Source organism: Cervus canadensis, chromosome 13 (assembly GCF_019320065.1).
Source record: "Cervus canadensis isolate Bull #8, Minnesota chromosome 13, ASM1932006v1, whole genome shotgun sequence".
Taxonomy (NCBI): Eukaryota; Metazoa; Chordata; class Mammalia; order Artiodactyla; family Cervidae; genus Cervus; species Cervus canadensis.
In genome coordinates this window covers 56,255,612-56,275,203 of record NC_057398.1, presented here as the reverse complement: position 1 = coordinate 56,275,203, position 19,592 = coordinate 56,255,612, and the positions used below count along the sequence as shown (strand labels likewise).

General features: G+C 37.5%; 1 long non-coding RNA gene across 3 annotated transcripts in view; it reads right to left on the bottom strand.

The window, feature by feature from the left end:
- Positions 1-19,592, bottom strand: part of LOC122452070 — a 249,278-nt gene that overhangs the window by 85,074 nt on the left and 144,612 nt on the right. For all 3 annotated transcript variants that reach the window (XR_006272581.1, XR_006272580.1, XR_006272579.1), the window contains exon 3: positions 1,060-1,120. This is a non-coding gene — a long non-coding RNA (uncharacterized LOC122452070). The remainder of the gene's footprint in view (positions 1-1,059; positions 1,121-19,592) is intronic.

Sequence of the window (19,592 nt, the reverse complement as noted above, 5' to 3'; positions counted from 1 at the left end):
CCCTGTGATGGTAAGATTATGGGAAAGCATGTGCTCTTATAGGCTGCCAGTTCAACAGTACCTCTGTGTAGCAGATACAAAAGTGAGTAAGAAAGACAGATTCAGCCCCTGTGGAACTCTAGGTCTATGGGGAAAACACTGTAAACAGAGATAGGCATTAAATAGTCAAAGCGTTTAAGACCTTAAGCGTAGCTCCAGAGTAGGATACACATATATTATCCCACTGCTCCCCTAACCCTGTGGTTCGGGCACAGACTAGCAAGGCTGGAATCAAATCATTTAGGGGTGCATGTGATGTATAAGGTATAGCTCAGTGTAAAGAAGCAATGTTATACAGCAGAGCATCTCTCTATGACATCCCCAGAGGCGGGGAGGGGGCAAGGCCAGAGAAGGGAACACTTTTCCTGCTAGTCAACATTAAAAATGAACAAAGAAACAAACAAGCATAAAACTATTTCCTCTTCTTAGAAGAAAAGGAAACTGTAAATATTTATAATTTAATATAAAGGTTGACCTGACACGTTGAATGTTTTAATTCTGGCGTCCCAAGCCAATTCTTACCCTGAAAATTGGCTTTCCTTCCCACCACCCCCCCTTGCTATTAGCAATTCCCTTGTCTTGTGCATAAGGGAATTTTCCTGTGAGGGGCTCCAAGCACTTTCAGAAATGCTTGGATAGCAATTAAATGGTTTCCAGGCCTTGGGGGTCTTTATTTCTAACTCAGTTCAATAGCATATCCTGGGATGTTTATTGCACTCTGGAAAGTAACTCTGTCAAAGGCAAAGGGATAGAAGATCCCTGTCCTGTCTTCCATTTTCTTCAGAGATGGTATCATGAAGGAGCTGTCAGCTCTGGGAACTGTCAAACTTGATTTCTGCCATCTGCAGAACTGAGGTGGGAAGATTTTTTACAATCATTCTTTCTGATCAGTGAGGAAATTCTGTAAGAACATAAAGCTATTATAGCTCTTCTGTTTTCTCTTCAGCTCTGAATACAAAGTACAGAAGTGTGTAGAAATTAAAGTAGAATCTTCAGGGCTTCTTCCTTCAAGGTACTTACCATGAGTTGGGTAAAACTGTAAATATTCAACAAGGATGGGTGTATTAGCAGATATAGTCTTCTAGAAGAAAAACAAAAATGACAATATGTGTAAATATCTTTAAACTGCTTATGTATTGACCCACTGGAATTTATCCTAAGATGACAATTAAAGAGAAGCTCAAAGTTTCATGTACAAACATGATCCTCTCAGTATCATTTAAGATAGTAATATTTAAACAAAAATACAACAGCCTGCAAACTATTCAATAAAAGATTACTATGAAATAATGTTTTTCTTTTCTAAGACTTTTCTGATACAGAAAAAATGTTCTAGGGGTATTTTAAATCAAAATTAGTTGTAAAACAGTATGTTTATTAAATCCAAGTATTTTTAAAATGTGAATAAAAATGAAAACAACCAAAACTATATGAATTAAAGTGTTAATAACAATTTTCCTTGAGTGCTAAAAATGCAGATGTTCTGGCTTATATTTTGAAATTTTCTATACTTTATAAATGTTTATAAAAAAGAATAATTGGGGAAAACAGATAATTATTTCAAGCATTACTTTTCTGGATTTACACACACCATTTTATTTCTCAAAATGATGAAATATATAAATGATTAGTATTTTCCTTTTTATGATCATGAGTTATCAGGAAATAATTGTAAAACTTAACTCTTTCGAAAAAAAAAAAGCCTTTACTTCTTAGTACTAAATTGCAACCTGACTTTAACAGTTTCTGCTATTTTCATTTAGGGAAGATAAAAGACTATAATTACATCCCAGACTATACGAAAAGACCACATTTTAGTGTTTAAGTAAGTTATTCCCAGGTGTGGGTGTGTGATGCCCCAACCTGTTATTTCCAATGAATATTTCGGATATTATTTCATATTTCTCAAGGAATCATCAAAATCTGTGAGCTATCTTTTGCCTCACCCACTCTTTAATCTTTTGTATGTAACCTGATGGAAGTTCTCCTTGATGCCTCTTTTTAAAATGGAATGGTTATCTTGTGCAATTTTTAAAACATTCAAACTACATTTTAAATTTTAAGTTATTTTTAATTGCAAAAGCAGTTTCTGATCAGTGTGGGAAAGTTAGAAAATACAGGTAAACCAAAAGAGGAGAAATCATAATCCAATAGTCCAGACAAGATCACTCTAAATCCCACGGTATATGTTTTCTCAGGCCTGGCCTTTTCACATGCATAGATTTACACACACATGTAACAAAAACACACATTTTTTGTGAAAATAGGATTAAATTATATATACATTTTTGTTGTTCAGTCTTTTCACCTAACAATATATGGTGAACATTGTCCCAAGTCAATAAAATTGCATCTATAATATTATTTTGAAGTATAAAACATACTGAATTGTATAATGTTTCTCATTCAATTAATCATGTAATGATAAAAGTTTAAATTGTTTCCAATAGTTACCATCATGAACAGCATTGCAATGGACACCTTTGTTGTTTAAATTAAAATAAGCCATCTGGATTAAGCTATAGTAATTTTATAAATGTTGGAGTTATAGTCCTGAAGCTACAAAATTACCAAAGACTATTAACATTTCTTTCCTTTATATGTGATGTACATTTTAAACCAGAGCTTCTTAAATTTAAGAAATGTGTGAATCTCTTTTAAAGGAAAATATTTTTGAAGACTCTAATTTGAATGTAAATGTTTTAATCAAGTGCTTCTTTAAGACACACACACACACAAAACACATACAAACATAGGGACAAAAAATAGGTATAAACTACTAACAGAATGGTAATCTAATCAAACAAATTTTGCAAAGATAAAATTTTAGGACTGATACAGTTCAAATGAATGACAATTTATTATACCAAATAATGCTGCTTCTGCTGAAATTAAATACCATGGTGCAGGTTACCCTCTATTAAGCACACCTGGAAGACTGTGGGTGTCCTGGGATGGTTCTGTTCTCCCTGTCCTTTCTCCACTTAAATAGATCACCTTAACATCACTTAGCCTTTGTTTGCTAGTGACCATCATTTGAGGGCTTATTGCCACTCATTTCCCCCACCTCCACTAAACAATAAAATAGCCCTGTTTGGCTTAAGGACCATGAAAATCCCAGACATAAACACGAATACAGACTCTAAATTCACAAGGAGATTAGACAATGTAGACACTGAATTCACAAAGGGGTCAGATAATCCAGGATATAGTATTTTTTAGGATGGCACTCAAATGAAAAAGTAAAATGTTTATGTTTTTTTTTTTTAATAGAAAATTCCCCAAGTCCCAAGAATACTCTAGGGACAAAAGAGAAGAAATAGGTATCACTGCATCAAAGCAGGTTTCCTCCATCTTCTTGGGTGGAGGAGGAACACTTGATTTTTGTCAAGGAGAAGGGACAGACCTAGACCACCAGGGAGGCTTAGGGAAAGAGTCAGACACGACTGAGCGACTGAACTGAACTGTGAACTTGAACAGGGGAGGCGTAACATACATGAGGCCTTCCCTGGTGGCTCTGATGGGGAAGAATCTGCACGCAATGCAGGCGAACTGTGTTCAATCCCTGGGTTGGGACTGGCTACCCACTCCAGTACTCTTGGGGCTTTCCTGGTGGCTCAGACTCTGGAGAAGGGAATAGCTACTCACTCCAGTATTCTTGCTTGGACAAGTCTATGGAGAGAGGAGCCTGGTGGGCCCCAATCCATGGGATCACAACAAGTCAGATGCAACTGAGCGACTAACACTTTCACTTTCAACATACATCTAGGCTCCTTCAAGGGCTTGACTACATTCTGGAGGCAGAGTGTCCAGGTGTTTACCTGAACAACAGGATTTGGAGACAATCAGAATGAGGATAGAACGTAGATTCTGGGTCTTTTGGTTTTGTAGTCTGGAGTACAACCCTCTTAGCCCAGTTCTCTGAAACTACAAAAATACTAACATCACCTTGCAGGTTTGCAGTGAGAATCAAATGAAGTTTTAAGTATAAAGAAACTGTCATATAGTATAAAGTCCAAACTCTTTGCTGTGAGTCACTGTCTCTCTGATACCATTTCCTCCCATGTTTTCATAATTTATGCTGGAACTTACTCAACTCTTTGAATAGTCCAAACTCCTTTCTGTCCCAAGAAGTTTACAAGGACTGCTCCTTTACACCAGAATTCAAAGGACATACTTCAGTATCTCACCAGTCTCTGCTCAGACATCACTCTTGCCTCAAATAGTCCCCTTCTCTCACTGAACGAGTCCTTTCCATCTAAACTTTGCTTTTTTTCCCATAGAAGTTATTATTTCCTGAAATTATATTATGCCTCTTCCTATTTGTCCATCTCCCTGTTGGTTGCATGTAAATATCTTGACACTAGAAACTTTGTTTTGTTTCTACCATATTCCCAGCCACAACTGTGTTTTCTGGAAGTGAGCACTCAACACTTTTTACTACTTATGAAGTAAGACTTGGCATCTTTTAGGAAATTGGGAACTACTATTTTGGTCTATAGAGCCAGAAAATATCAATCTTCCATGCAATTATAAGACAAATTAAAGTCAACTACTAAACTCCTCTCACATGCTTAGTTCTGTGATAAGAGCCTTGAAGAATTGAGAATGAAATGTATGTCAAGGAGCTCAAGCGTGGAACATTGGAGATATTAGGCATATAAGACTGATATCACTATATGGAAGATCCAAGGATTTTTCACTTAAAGTATACTAATAAAATGAATATAAATAACAGGTAGAAAGAAGAAAATTATAAAACAACAAAACACAACCATAACGACAGTTCGATGTTTTACATTTTGTAGGTACTTAAGTCTGTAAGAATAAGATAGCTTTACAAAATGATGCCCCAATTCAGTGACTTAAGTCAACAATAGTTTAATGAGGGACTCTGTTTCATACAATCATTCAAGGACAAAGTTTCATTACATCTTGAGGCTCTGTCTTCTTCTATACTATTGCATTCTTCTCCATTTAGCCAATGAGTGAGAAAAAATAAAAAGCAAAGACTGCATGATTTACATGAACCAGGCTTAGAACTGTTATATATTACTTCAACTCAAATTCTATTGCTGGATCCCAGTCATGTGGCCAAAGTTAAGGCTAGGCCTGGGAGTAGTCTAGCTGTGTGACTAAAAAGAGAATTAACATAGATCTGGTGAGCAGTACAATCTCTACCACAGCATTAAATAATAGTTGTCATGCTATTTAATAATATTATTTAACTGACAGCTTTAAATCTGGAGATACATTTTGCCTGAGAGAGGTTCCTGTCATAGCAGGAATGAATGTATCAAATCATCAGATTATTTCCATAATAAGCTAAAGAACATGCAGTGAAATTGCTTCAGTTTAATCGTGACTCAGGTCTAATAATGGAAGGCATTACCATGCTGTACACTTCTTTACTGATTCATTTTTGTGATCAGTTCAGCCATCTGTGATGCTGAAGAACAAATTATTGTTATAACTCCTGCAGTGACAGTCCCTTATGGCTGGTGACAGTCTTATAGGTTGACCTATGAGGTGGCACTAGTGGTGAAGAACCCACCTGCTAATGCAGGAGACATAAAAGAGGTGGGTTAGATCCCTGGGTTGGGAAGATCCCCTGGAGGAGGAAATAGCAACCCACTCCAGTATTCTTGCCTGAAGAATTCCATGGACAGAGGAGCCTGGCGAGCTACAGTCCATGGGGTTGCAAAGAGTCGGACACAACTGAAGTGACTTAGCATAAATCCTACCTTGTGCATACATTTTTTCACCCATAACAGAGTTCAGATGGACTCCATTTCTAGGAAAATTGTTAAAAATGTTCATGTGCAATTTATTTTCCAAACCTTTGTATATCTCATGATATTCTTCTATTGCTTTCACATATAAGGACTAATTGGCTGTGAATGAAATGCAAATTTCTGCCTTAAAAATTGTCAGTATGGCAGGAAATTGAAAAGTCAGATTGAGTTTTTGTTTTTTCATGTTATCTTACATTTTCCCCAAATAACATGCAAATTCTTGTTTTAATTAGTTTTGCCAAGAATGTACTGAGGCCTTTGAATTTCATAAATAAACAATTTTTAGCTTCACAAAATTTTCTTTAATTATGTTATTTCTTCTGTTCCAATTATTTTGATTTCTTCTCCTGGAAAATCCTCACATTAGATGCCTGCTATTCTCTTTTCATTACTTTCATCTATTTTTCCTTTTCCTTTGTATTCTTAGAAAGCTTCTTAGGTTAATTGGATCCCTATTTTCATGGAATGATAGAAAATGAAGACATGAAGATATTACACTAAAAGTATAACTTGATGTGAATTATGATAGAACTCTACATATTATTTTTGAACCAGAACTGCAAGTATGTTTCATTCTTCTGGAAATGTAAGTCTGGGAAGACTTCAGAGAGGAAGCACATGTGCAGAGACCTGGAAGGATGAATAAATTTTCATCAGGTGAACAAAGCAACAAAGGTCATTTCAAGCAGAAGAAAGAACATATTTAAGGGCATCGTGTGTCATTGCATACTGTAATGTCTCTACGGGCCATGCAGAGGTTCACTGGGATGAAAGCATATGGTCTGTGGAGGGGGCAGTGGGGAAGGAAGCAAGAATGTGGCATGAGGTGAGATTGTGATATGTGGTGTGATGAGGATGGAGAAAGGCAATGGGTGAAAGCAATCAAGGGGAGAAGGAAGACTCTAGCATTCTAGCTCAGAAGACTGGGTAGATCTTTTCTACATTAATTAAGAGAAATAAAGACAGAAGATCATATTTTCTGGAAGATAGCTCGTTCAGTTTAAAAATACCAAATGCATAAGACATGGGGGTCACAACTGTCAGTATGCACCTAGAACTATGAGCATTGAACTGAGAAGAGAGATGAGGGCAGGGGATGGAAATTTAAAGTGGGTATGTGGTTGTTATATGTCTGTTTAAGATTATCCACAGTAAGTACTTAAGGTCTTCCCAGGTAGCTCGGTGGTAAGTGAGGAGGTAAATGCATTCCTCCAAGGCAGGAGACATGGGTTTGATCCCTGGGTTGGGAAGATTCCCTGGAGGAGGGCAAGGCAACCAGCTCTAGTATTCTCGCCAGGAAAATCCTGTGAGCAGAGGAGCCTGGTGGGCTGCAGTCCTTGAGGTCACAGAGTTGGACATGGCTGAGCGACTGAGCACAGCAGAGCAGCCAGGACTTAAAGTTAGAAAGGAACCAGTGTTGTACAACTTAGGGAAATCTTTAATTCACAGAAGTCAGTAACAAGAGGATGTCAGGAAGGAGAAAGTGGTCAATGGCACGAGGACCTCAGAGTGATCGAGCAAGAGGAAGAATGGAAAATGTCATTTTTCCAACTTGCAGTAAGAGGCAATTGAGACCAGGATGACAGCAGCTAGACCATCAATAACTTCTGATCCCTGCAAAAGGCAGAATGCTTTAAGCAGAGCAGTGGAGGGGAGATGAGGAAAAGAAGGCAATGAAGCTCTTCTCTAGTAATAAGGAACAACTGTGACAACTTTCCTGATATATCATGTCACACTCCAAACATTTACCAGTTTTCCTGCAGCAGAGTGTTTGCATAACACTTTCACTTTCTGTTGATGAACCACAGTGCTTCCCACAAGGGAATGAAGCTGCCAATTTCCCCAGATCCATCTATACATACAAACTCCTGCCTGGATATACCATATTATACACAGAATTATAATTACAATAGAGAAGCACAGTGATGTGGTTCAAATGAAGGGCCTAAAGTTTTAGAAATACGCCAATAGAGACTATTTACAAACCACTTTTTATATGAATAGACTAACACTGTAGCAGGCTCAGAATCCCCCCAGGATCTCAGCTCCCATAGACCATGCTCTCATTCTGTTTCATATTTCCACTTTTCACTCTCATCTGTTTGTCCTTCTTCAGTCTTCTGACCTGACTCTGATACATTTGTTCCAGCACTCAACAAGGAGCTCAGAGTCCCTTAAGAGCTCCCCATTCACCAGAGATGCAGAGGTACCAATCTGAATCAAGCTACAAACTTTTCCCCCAACCTCCTCTTCCTATTAGCTACCCATTCTCCAGTAGAGCCCATAGAAATTTTTCATGCTTGTTGTTTTAAAGGATGTGCATGTGTGCTAAGATGCTTCAATCATATCCAACTCTGTGCGACCCTATGGACCACAGCCCACCAGGCTCCTCTGTCCATAAGATTCCCCAGGCAAGAATACTGGAGTTGGTTGCCATGTCCTCCTCCAGGAAGTCTTCCTCACCCAGGAATCAAACCCACGTCTCTTATGTCTACTGCACTGACAGGTTCTTTTGGACTAGCGCCATCTGGGAACCCCTGTTTAAGAACTTACTCTATTAATTTTAGTTGTCAAGGCATCACAGTCTCAAGTATAAAAATGATCTCCTCTTACCCTGTGCATGTCCCTTCCACCCCCCAGGAATTATAACCTATGGCTCAGGTAAACTGCTCTGTTGATGAAAGATGAACGATAAAAGATATTTATCTCCACCAATCTTACCTGTTTACTTATTATATATCTTTTAAATCTTAACTACAATGTAATACTGTTCATAGAGAAGGCTGGAAAATTCCAAAATAAAAAAAACATAATGAGGAAACAATTCTACAGCAATTCTACAAAGCAGAAAAAAATATAAATTAGTGTAGAGCTTTCAAATTTGGCTTTTGATCTGCAAACAGGCCATGACCGTCCTGGCCTCTGTCTTCCACTCTGCACATCTGCCGCAGCTCCTGGCCCCTGGATGCTTTGACTACATCTGTCACAGTCACCAGTTGTTTCATGTGTGTGGGATCCTGGCCACACACGTGCAGATGGAAGCTATCATTCTGGACAAGACTCTGAGGAAGGAATGGCTCCTGGCCCATTCCGGGCCCCCGTTGTTCTCTCAGATAGCCGGAGCCATATTGCTGTGCCTCGTCTTCAACCTCAACAATGTAATTTATTTCTCAGCTGCTCTGTATCTGATTCCTGAGCCAGAATTACATAAAAAGGAACATGATTCAGACCATAAGCTTCTCATGCCAAATGTCAACATTAAGCTACAGCATCTTAACCACCCTAAGCCCATGGCATGGTACCAGTTTAACAATGGCCTAAAATATTTATAATGGTTGCTGTCTTGGCATTTTTGAGTGGGTTCATGTCAATAAGGTATTTAACTGGGGTCATTATGCATTGGTCCCATATGTGTGATTTTAAAAGGAGAACATGGGTTCAAGTAAGTCCTCATTTAATTTATTTAAAGTGAATTTTCCAGTTCTGTTTAAACAGTTGCATTAGGCATACCACCCTTATAGCTTTACTATTAAATAGTTAACTTAAGCTTTATTGGGGCTTCCCAGGTAGCTCTGTGGTAAAGAATCTGCCTGCCAACGCAGGAGATGAAGGAGACACAGGTTCAATCCTTGAGTCTGGAAGACCCCCTGGAGGAGAAAATGGCAACCCACTCCAGTTTTCTTGCCTGGAAAATCCCATGGACAGAGGAGCCTGATGGGCTATAGTCCATGGGGTCACAAAGAGTCAGACATGACTGGTGACTGAGCACACATGCCTCAAATATTGCACACAGAGAAAAATGCACATATACACAGATGAATTCTACCAAACATTTAAAGAATAGTTAATATCTATCTCTAAGCTATTCCAAAAATTGCAGAGGAAAGAACACTTCCAAACTCATTATCTGACATCAGTATCACACTGATACCAACACCAGACAAAGATATCACAAAATAAAAAAAAGAAAGAAAATTACAGGCCAATATCACTTATGAGTACAGATGTGAAAATCCACCACAAAATACTGGCCAAATGAATCCAACAATACATTAAAAGGACCATAAATCATGATCAAATGGGATTTATCCCAGGAATTTTTCAATATCTGAAAACTGGATGGATATATTTTTGGATTATAAAATTGGATATACTTTTGGATCATATAATTGATATACTTTCAGATTATATAATTGGATATATTTTTGGATTATACAATTGGATATAAAATTTTGGATATATTTTTCAATGTATCCAAAAATATCTAAAAAAAATTTGAGATTTTTCAATATTTTAAAATCAATGTGATAGACCACATTAACAAATTGAAGAATAAAAGCCATATGATCATCTTGATACTGAGAAAGGTTTTAATAAAATTCCAATATCCACTTTTAGTCAGCTTTTTGAAATTTAAAAGAATATGCATGGATCAAGCACCAACTACACAAAGTTATACATTGAAAGCAAAACTTTTTCTCCTGTCCCAAATCCCCAGTCCTGTTTCCCAGAGGCAATCACTTTTGCAATTTGTTCTTTACCCTTCCGAAATATATATACTTTCAAATAAGCTTAATATCTGTTATACTATACATGCAAAATGTTCCTGCCTTTTCACTTAGATCTTAAATATTTTCAAAGAAAATGGCTTTTTAGATTACTTTTATTCATTGCATATTATGTATTTATTCACCCAATAAATGTTTATTATCTGTTATGAACCGGTACTTTTTTGCATTTGTGATATGGTACTGAACAAGACAGAAAAAATTCCTGCCTCTCACAGAAATCTCTATTGTAGATTTTAAATTTTTTTCAACTTTCTACACTGTAACCATGAATCTTTGGGAGTTTATCATTATTTTCTTAGGATATATTCCTAGAAATGCTTTTATTATATAAATGGTATAAACATATTTAAACTTTTTGACAATAATGCCAAAATATCTCCCAAAAGACTTGTAAAATTTATATTATACATCACAAATGTACAATCACGACTACTTCAATATTCCCTGACAAACAGGATCTCTTTCAATTAAGACAAAATTCACCTTAAACAAAGATAGGAAAATAAAAGTACACAAGTTATTTCAGATATGTAACCAAACCACAAACAAACAAACAAAAACCTCTTAGTTTTCAGCCTAGGTACATTTGTATTCAATGTGAGAAATTTAAAGCTACTCCTCATTTGAAACAATCTCAATCATTATTTGTAAAGATTATCCCTAAAAACTTCAGATACTCCTTCAAAACAAAGACTTCATTAAAAAATAACACAAATAAACTAATAGTGAGAAGAAGGGAACAGAATATCTTGGCCAAAATTTAGTCATTCTCATATTTTGGGAAAACTGGAAGCCTGGCTGCCTCCTACAAGTAGTGATTCATTAATACTAATTGGTGCTTTTTTCCAGGCAAGGGAGAAAACTGTTTCAGATCCTAATCACTCCTCATTATAAGAACAGCAGGCTGTATTTAATCTGCAGCTCAACTTTTCAGTTACAGAATCAATTGACCTATAATTAAAAGACATTTACGTCTTAGGGGAAAGAAAAACAATTCCTAATGACAAACAGATAGCAGTGATTTAAAACCCTGCCTGCCTTGCCTGGGTCTGCCCACCTCTGCAATCCTGCTGTCAACTTGACTCAATTTTGTTCAGGGGAAATGGAAAAACTATTCCTTCTCCACTCTAAAACTAAAGTCTAAGAATTAGCGTGTGGCATTCAGAATGACATGGATAGCCAATTAAGTTATACTGGAATTATACTTTTTATATTTAATATGTTTTTTTCTCTTAAATATAAAAGTCATGGGCTTCCCTTGCAGCTCAGACAGTAAAGAATCTGCCTGAAATGCAAGAGACCTGGGTTCGATCTCTGGATAGGGAAGATCCCCTGGAGAGGGGAATGGCTACCCAGTTCCCCTCTTGTCCAATTGGTGTGTGTATATATATATATATATATTCACTCTTTTTTAGATTCTTGTCCCACATAGGCCAGTACAGTGTGTTGAGTAGAGTTCCTTGTGCGATATAGTAGTGTTTATGTCTCAATCTCAATCTCCCAATTTATCCCTCCCCTCCCTCATTCTCTGGACTTCCCTGGTAGCTCAGCTGGTAAAGAATCCACCTGCAATGCAGGAGACCCCGGTTCAATCCCTAGTATGGGAAGATGCCCTGAAGAGGGGAACAGCTACCCACTCCAGTATTTTAGCTTGGAGAATTCCATGAACTGAGGACACTGGCAGGCTACAGTCCATGGGGTCACAAAGAGTAGGACACAACTGAGCAACTTTCACTTTACCTTTCTTTCCCTTAATCTCTGGCAACCAAAAGTTTGTTTTCTACATCTGTGATTCTATTTCTTTTTCATAAATAAATTCATTTGTACCCTTTTTTTTTTAGATTCCACATATAAGCAATATCATATGATATTCTTCTCTCTCTGTCTGACTTACTTGACTTAGTATGACAATCTCTCAGTCCATCCATGTTTCTGCAAATGGCATTATTTTGTTCTTTTTTGTAACTGAGTAATATTCCATTATATATATATAGATATATATATGTACCACAGCTTCTTTATCCATTCCTCTATTGATGGACATTCAGGTTGCTTCCATGTCCTGGCAAATAGTGTTGTAATGGACACTGTAGGGCATGTATCAAAAATCTCACTTTAAATACCTCTATGATATTTTCTTACATGTTATTATCGCTGTTCAGTGGCTCAGTTCACTTCAGTTCAGTCGCTCAGCCGTGTCCAACTCTTTGTGACTCCATGACCTGCAGCACGCCAAGCTTCCCTGTCCTTCACCATCTCCCAGAGTTTGTTCAAACTCATGTTCATGAAGTTGGTGATGCCATCCAACCATCTCATCCTCTGTCATCCCCTTCTCCTCCTGTCTTCAATCTTTTCCAGCATCAGGGTCTTTTCTAACGAGTCAGTTCTTCGCATCAGGTGGCCAAAGTATCAGAACTTCAGCTTTTGCATCAGTTCTTCCAATGAATATTCAGGATTGATTTCCTTTAGGATTGACTAGCTTCATCTCCTTGCAGTCCAAGGGACTCTCAAGAGTCTTCTCCAACACCACAGTTCAAAAGCATCAGTTCTTTGATGCTCACACTTCTTTATGGTCCAATTCTCACATTCATACATGACACTGGAAAAATGACATCTTTGACTAGATGGACCTTGGTCAGCAAAATAATGTCTCTACTTTTTAATACACTGTCTAGGTTTGTCCTTGCTTTTCTTCCAAGGATTAAGCATCTTTTAATGTCATGGCTACAGTCACCTCTGCAGTGATTTTGGAACCCCCCAAAATAAAGTCTCTCACTGTTTCTATTGTTTCCCTATCTATTCTCCATGAAATGGTGGGACTGGATCCCATGATCTTAGTTTTCTGAATGTTGAGTTTCAAGCCAACTTTTTCACTCTCCTCGTTCACTTTCATCAAGAGGTTCTTTAGTTCTTTGCTTTCTGCCATAAGGGTGGTGTCATCTGCATATCTGAGATTATTAATATATCTCCCAGCAATCTTGTTTCCAGCTTGTGCTTCATCCAGCCCAGCATTTTGCATGATGTACTCTGCACACAAGTTAAATAAACAGAGTGACAATATATAGCCTTGATGTACTCCTTTCTCAATTTTTAACCAAACCATTGTTCCATGTCTGGTTTTAACCGTTGCTTCTTGGTCCGCATACAGGTTTCACAGGAGGCAGGTAAAGTGGTCTGGTATTCCCATCTCTTTAAGAATCTTCCCCAGTTTGTTGTGATCACACAGTCAAAGGCTTCAGCATAGTCAATGAAGCAGAAGTAGATATTTTTCTGCAATTCTCTTGCTTTTTCTATGATCCAAAAGATATTGGCAATTTATTTGATCTCTGGTTCCTTTGCCTTTTCTAAATCTAGCTTGATTTCTTATATGGAATCACTATATTGAATTTATTATTATTATTATTATTATTATTGGGCATTTAAATAGTTTCCAGTTTTTCATTATAAATAGTACTGTTGTGAACTCTATTTTTTTAATCTCATTATTTCTAAGGAGATGTTGAGATTTTGAAATACTCAGGCAAAAGGATTGAACGTCTATAAAGCTTCTTGATGCACAGACCCCACGTGGCTCTCAACGGCTATAGGGTGACCTCCTCCCAGTGGTCTCTGGTTACCCACACACTTGCCAACACTGGGTGCTTTCATATTTTTTTTTAATGTATTTATCAGACATGTGGAAAAAAATGAATCTAATGTTAATTCAACTGAAAATTATTAAAGAAGATGAACATTTTAAATTATGTTACAGTCCATTTCTGTCACTTATTTAATGACTCTTCCACTCTTTTTTTTTTTTTTTTTTGGTTCATTTTCCTTTGGCGGTATTGAGTTTTACCTTTATTGATTAATAAATGAAATTTTTTTTTACCAAACTTGTCTCCAGGTTTTAATTGAACATTATAAATATCTATTTCAGTGCTTCTTGGTCTTTAGACTTTGATTTTGGTCTTTCTGAGGTACTGAGTTTTACATTTTCAAGGAGTTAAATTTTTCTATTTTTCCTTCATGTTTGTATGTGTGTGCTTAGTCGCTCGGTTGTGTCCAACTCTTTGCAACCCCATTGACTGTAGCCTGCCAGGTTCCTCTGTCCATGGGATTTTCCAGGCAAAAATACTGAAGCGGGCTGCCATTTCCTCCCCCAGGGGTTTATCTTGACCCAGAGATGGAAACTACCTCTCTTGTGTCTCCTATATTGGCAGGTGTGCCAACCTGGGAATCCCCTAATTTCTTCATATTTCTTTACCACTGCACCATCTGGGAAGCCCCTAGTTTTCTTCATAGTTTTCATGTTTAACATTTAGATGGTCTTTTTCATCAAACTTTTTAAACTGCTGGTCAAAAATAATCAATACAATAAATCAGTACCATGCTGATTTGTATCTCATGTAACAAGTATGACAAAAAAGAAATTCTCCTTTTAATACAAACAAGAAAGGAAGTGTACTTTTTTGGTCAGTAGTGGATACTTGCCAAGATTAACCCAAAATTTCTCTGATCAGGTTAGTATCTTCATGATATGTACCAGTATGGCAACCAATTTGAGTAAACTAGAACAATTACGAAAAGTGAATTTCTTTGTAGAATTTCTCTTTTGAGAGTTTTTATAATAAAGAAAGCTAGGAACTTCCCTGGTGGTCCAGTGGCTAAGACTCTGTGTTCCCAATACAGGGGGTTTGGGTTCCATCCCTGGTCAGGGAGCTAGATCCCACATGCTGCAACTAAGATTCTGCATGCCATCGAAGATCCTGCATGTTGCAACTAAGACCCGGCACAGCCAAATAAATAAATATAAAAAAGAAAGCTAGTGACAAGTTTTTCTAATAATGCTAGGGATGAAGTTGATAAACATATGACTTAGATCATGAGTGAAAGAATGGTCTAGATTAAAAACAAAAGTCCACTTGTGCATATTACAGAATTACAGTACGTTTATGGAATGAATGTTCACTGTAAAGTACTCTGAGGCTTAGCAAGAGCTCCGTGGTCAAAAAGACTGACTGACTGACTTGCAAAGTCTGTCCTGGGGGTATGAGGTAAGAGAGCCAGATGTGTGTGAAATGGACACCCCCTTTATTAGTTCCTCTGAGGGTCCATTCTATTTCTATAGCTTTATACAGAAATTTGTTCTATTTTGTTTTCTTTCTAATGAACACATGCTTTAACAAATCCTAGCCTAAAAACAAACAAAAGTTTCTCGTTGAAGTACAGTCCTCTCCTACCAGCACTGGAGTACTCAAAATGTGCTTTTTAGAAAGGAATACACTTCCCTAAAGCCTCCTTCTGCATCCTTTTCAGGTCTTATTAAAAATAGGGACTTCTTAAAGTGTTAACCTCTGTCAAACTGGCACATGGAGTTTCTCAATTGACTTCAGTGTTGTGAGATTATAGGTTACAGGTCAAAATGATGCCATTGTTAGTCTAGGGCACATGGACTTAAAAAAGCAGTTATGAACACATCCTTGGGTGAAAAGGAACCTGAAAGAAATAGATTGGCATTGGAAGAAGCCTTGAAATCATCAAGTTCATTATCCAGATGCTAAGGCCAACTTTATAATACTTCCACCAGGTAATGAGCTTACTGAAGCTTAAACACCACTGACTGCTGGGAGCTCTCCTGCTGTCGGAGAACTTGCATTTACTGAGCACCTGCCAAGTTTCAGGTATTACACTAGACTCTTTACACAGCAACCCTGCAAAAGTGATTTTTTTTTTTTTTTTTTTTTACAGCTGGGAAAATCAGTGCAGAGTGGTTATACAGATGAGTCAGGATTTGAAAACAGATAAATGACTTTTTTCTATGATGTCATAATTCCTAGCCTTACCAAGAACCCCAACCTTGAAAAGTTATGAAAGAAATAATAGACCTCTATTTAAGTACTTTATTTAATAAGTCAAAATCAATTTCACTATTTTGAAAAAACTAAAGGGTAAATGGATAGTGTTTCATAAAATGTATCAAATTCCCCACTGCCACCCCTCCCCACCCAAGCTCAGGGTGAACCTCTATTTTATTCTTCAGTATATGAATTTGATCTGTTTCTATTAGTGCCAAATTGAAGTCTTGATTGTCTTACTTTAAAGACTAAACTAGACTAATTGAACCCTACTGATTGCCCATATAAAAGCAGCTAAAAGATTTGAAAAACATTTGGAACTTTTAAAGAAATGAAGTATTTTTAACTCCAATTCTATGCTTTTAATTAGGTCACATGGAAAACTATACAGACACAGAAAAATTCAGTTTCCTACTGTTTTTTCACAAACTAGAATTTACATCTCTTTCATCCCTGGTTGGCTGACAAATTCATTCTCTTGGGTTGACCAAAAAGTTCATTCTGGTTTTACCTGAATGAACTTTTAGACCAACCCAATATAACTTGCCCACATGGTTTGTACCTCTAACTCTTGTTTTCTGAAATATTACAATTTGACTCAGCTCGAAATCAATACAAGCACAAGCAAAACGGGCAGTAAGGCATGTAATTATAGTTTCAGTTTACACATGAAACTGCTTATTTGTAGTTAATAGATGATGATATCCTACAAGTGATTTAGGGCAGGATTGCCAAGGTCACAACCTAATCAAGCTTTGTTGGTTTCACATTTTGAAGTAAACATTAGTCCTTGGGCTTATATATAGGTGTTGTTCTCTTCTACTATTGGCAGAATAGAACTTTCTGTTTCTAAGAAAATCAGTAATAAAAATCTTCTTGGACATCTAAATTGTTTTGCAAAACATCTTGATGAGTTAAGTATAAATGAAAAAGAAACATAAGGCTTACATTTCCCTTAAACACACCAGGGATTATAAATAAAGGGAGAATGTTCATGGAAACAAGTTTGGGAATATGCTCAAACTTTGAAAAATAGTTCGGGACATTGGATGAGCCCAAGTGCAGCTGGGTCTTTGCTCATCCATGACTCTTTTTTTTAAAAGGTAATGGATTATAAATAAAAACATATATTAATAATTCACATAAGGGATGATAGCAATGGAAGAGAAAAATCCCTCTGCATTAGTCATCCAGCTGGAAAAGTTCTCCAAGACAGACTTGAAAAAATAAAACATGAGAAAACTGCGAAGTTTCCCCTCTCACATGACATAGTTGCTTTTCCTACAAAACACAACAGAATTACAAAATCCAGATGATCAAAATGTTGAGGATTAATGGAGCATCAGGTATGACTGTCAAATGGAATTGGTTCTATCCTCAAGTGGTTCTAGCTGAGCACTGGATCTTTTCCCATTGAAATATGTGAGAGATCACACACACACACACACACACACACACATTGTACTAGATTTTACAACCTTTAGGGAACATGCAATTAGAAAATCTCCACATATACCTGTGTCAATAAAAGAGCAATGAACAGAACTGATGTTTGGACCTTATCCCAAATGTTCACCTACTTCTGTCAATGCAAGATTCATACTTTCATGTAACTAGAGACTAGGTACATTACAGTGAAAGCTCTGATCATAAGATCACATTGGTATTTCCTAAATCAAGGTTTCAGGTTTGTGGATTCCACAGCTTTGAGTAACCTGCACTTTGGGGAGATCCTGAAGGGAATGCAATGAATTAGCACTACCAGATAACATATGCAAAGGAAAGTTCAAGTTTTCTTCCACAAATAAAGCATAGCCTTACTAACTGGCACGATAATTTATTCACTCTTGTGTTCACTAATTTAATACATAATGATTATACAACTACTACTAGTACCATTGGTGTGCATGTGCGCTCAGTCGTGTCTGACTCTTTGTGACCCCATGGACTGTAGCCCACCAGGCTCCTGAAAGTTAAGAGTGTCTTCTGTTATTCGTAATGAGCCCCACTCTACCACACTAGAGTTTACAACTGATGAGGTAATGCACCAGTGGGCTCTTAGTTTCTACAGAGGGGCTGGTCGCCTAGAAATGATACCAAGCATCTGATTGAATGGCATCATCAACTGAAAGGACAGAAGTTTGAGCAAACTTAGAGAGACAGTGAAGAACAGGGAAGCCTGGCATGCTGCAGTCCATGGAGTTGCAAAGAGCCAGACACGACTGAGCGACTGAACAACAATCTGATTGGAAAGCCAAAACTTTCAGCCTCACTCTCTGATCTCTGGTGAGGGGAAAGGGGCTAGAGACTGCATTTAATCATGTGGCTGGTGATTTAATCAAGCAAGCCTTAGTAATGAATGTCCAGATAAAACTCTGAAAACAAAGACGTTCTCAGAGTTTCTGGGGTGTAGGCACATCAGTGTGCTGGGAAGGTGGCATGCTTGGAGAAGGCAGGGAGGTTCTATACGTGGCTCCATCTTCCATTTGACTGCATTCTTTACAACATAACTATAACTGTATGTATAGTGCTTTCAGAGAATTCTGTGAGTGGTTCTAGAAAAACATCAAACCTAAAGATGGGTCATGAGATCCTCTGAACTTTGAGAAAAGATGGTTGGTCAGAATTACACGTGGACTGAGGACCTGGGACTTGTACCTGGCATTTCAAATGGGGACAGTATCAGGAGACTAAGCTCCTTAACCTGTGGGTTCTAACTACAGTTGGTTATATATAATATATTATTATGCTAGAATTGAACTGACTTGTTGGACACCAAATTGGTGTCATAAAATTGCTGTTGGAATATACCCCCAAGAACCTACAGTTTAGGTGAGGAGAGAGACACATTGCTAGATGAAATGAATTTTTTGTTTTGGAAATGAAAAATTGCCAAAACCGTCCTCAGCTGAGGCAAAAATTTTAAATAATCTCAATTATGAGAGATGAACAAAGAGGAGTAAAGAAGCATAAGCCCCAGAAGTTTTCACAGGGAAATTTTATCTAAACTTTAAAGAATAGAAAATCCCCATTCTACTTAAAACTAATGTGGAGGATAGAGAAAAATGAAATAAAGACTTCTAAATTTATTGTATAAAATTAATAAAGAGCTTCCCTGGTGGCGCAGTGGTAGAGGACTGCCCTGCCAGTGCAAGAGCCATGGGTTCAGTCCCTGATCCGCGAAGATCCCACATGCCATGGAGCAACTAAGCCCATGGACCTCAACTACTGAGCCAGTGCCCGAGAGCTCAGGAGTCACAACTACTGAAGCCCACCGCCCCTAGAGTCTGCGCCCTGCAACAAGAAAGCCACCACTATGAGAAACCCACGCATCACAACTAGAGAGCAGC